Below are 2247 nucleotides of genomic sequence, written 5' to 3'. Positions count from 1 at the left end.
ATGAGCTTGGAACCTGATGAAAACTCAGCCATCCCAATACTTTGATTTCAGCCTTGGGATATTTTGAGCAGAGAACACAGTCATGTTGTGCTAAACTTCTCACCTACAGAACTGTGAGATAATAAGTGGGTAATGCTTTAAGTGTTAAATTGGTGGTAATTTTATATGCACCAAAAGAAAATTAAGAAATTGTCTTTCATAAAATATTTATGGAATACCTACTATACACAAGGGAGCTCTGGTGGCATAGTGCTTAAGGCATTTGACTGCTAAGCAGAAGGCTGGGGGTTCAAACCCACTAGCCAGTCCTCGGAAGGAAGGTTGGGCAATCTACTTCCTTGGAAACCCAAGGAAGGGTCGCTATGGGTCGGATCTGACTCGAGGGTAGTGGGTTTGGTTTTCTTGGTTTACTACATAGAAGGCAATAATTTTTATTAAAGATTATTTTGTTTTGTGCCCATGTCTGTTGTTGTTATGTGCTGTTGGGATGGCTCCAACTCATAGTGACCCTGTGTACAACATAACAAAAAAAATGCTCAGTCCTGTGCCATCCTCACAATTCTTGCTATACCTAAGCCCATGACTGCAGCCACAGTGTAAATCCATCTCATTGAGAGCCTTCCCTTTTTTTGCTGACTCACCACTTTACCAAGCGTCATATCTTCTCTAGGGAATGGTCCTTTCTGACAACATGACCAAAGTAGATGAGGCAAAGTTTGGGCCATTCTCTCTTCCAAGGGGCATTCTGGGTACACTTCTTCCAGGACAGATTTGTAAGTTCTTCTGGCAGTCCATGACACTTTCAGCGCTCTTCGTCAATACCACAACTCAAAAGCATCAGCTCTTCTTTAGACTCCTTATTTATTGTCCTAAAAGGGAAGGCATGCATATGAGGTCATTGAAAACACTATGGCTTGGGTTAGGCACACCTTAGTATTCAAAGAAACACCTTTGATCTTCAGCACATTAAAGAGGTCTTTTGCAGAAGATTTGCCTAAAGTAATACATCTTCTGGTTTCTTGACTGCTGTTTCCACTGGTGTTGATTGTGGAACCAAGCAATACGAAATCTTTGACAACTTCAATCTTTTCATCAATTATGGCGATGCTGGTTATTGGTCCACTTGTGAGGATTTTCATTTTCTTTATGTTGAGGTGTATCCATACTGCATCAATAAATGTTTCAAGTCATCTTCACTTTCAGCGAGGAAGGTTGTGTCATATGTATATCACAGGTTGTTAACGAGTCTTCCTTTAATCCTGATGCACATTCTTCTTCATACAGTCCAGCTTCTTAGATTATTTACTCAGCATACAGATTGAATAAGTATGGTGAAATGATACATCCCAGATACACTCCCTTCCTGATTTTAAACCATGCCATATTGCTTTGTTCTGTTAGAATGACAGCTTTCTGGTCTCTTTATAGGTTCTTCATAAGCACAATCAAGTGTTCTGGAATAGCCATTCTTCTCAATGTTATCCATAATTTGTTATGATCTACATAGTCAAATGCTTTTGCATAGACAATAAAACACAAGTAAACATGTTTCTGGTATTCTTTAATTTCAGCCAAGATCCATCTGACATCAGCAAGGATATCCCTCATTCCACATCCTCTTCAGAATCCAACTTGCATTTTTGCCAGTTCCCTGTCAATACACTGCTGCAACCATTTTTGAATTATCTTCAGCAAAGTTTTACTTGCATGGGATATTAATGACATTGTTTGATAATTTCCACATTCTGTGGGATCAACTATCTTTGGAATGGGTACAAATATGGATCTCTTCTAGTCAGTTGGCCAGGTAGCTGTCTTCCAAATTTCTTGGTATAGATGAATAAGTGACTCCAGGGTGGCATCCATTTGTTAAAACATCTCAGTGGGTTTTCTCTCAATTCCTGAAGTCTTATTTTTTTGCCACTTTCTTCAGTGCAACTTCTATTTCTTCCTTTAGCACCATTGGTTCTTGACCATGTGCCACCTCCTGATAGATGAATATTGAACAATTCTTTTTTGTACAATGACTCTGTGTATTCCTTCCATCTTCTATTAATGTTTCCTGCATCATTCCATATTATATACACAAAATCTTTTAGTATTGCAACTCAAGCCTTAAAGTTTTTCTTCAGTTCTTTCAGCTTGAGAAATGTTGAGCATGTTCTTCCCTTTTGGTTTTCCAATTCCATGTTGTGTAAGATTGGGTTCTCTAGAGAGACACCAAAACCAGCAAAGCGTATATATATA

Source organism: Orycteropus afer, unplaced genomic scaffold (genome assembly GCF_000298275.1).
Source record: "Orycteropus afer afer isolate SDZICR_OR568_19922 unplaced genomic scaffold, OryAfe1.0 scaffold00011, whole genome shotgun sequence".
NCBI lineage: Eukaryota > Metazoa > Chordata > Mammalia > Tubulidentata > Orycteropodidae > Orycteropus > Orycteropus afer.
Note: the sequence above shows the minus strand (reverse complement) of the source record.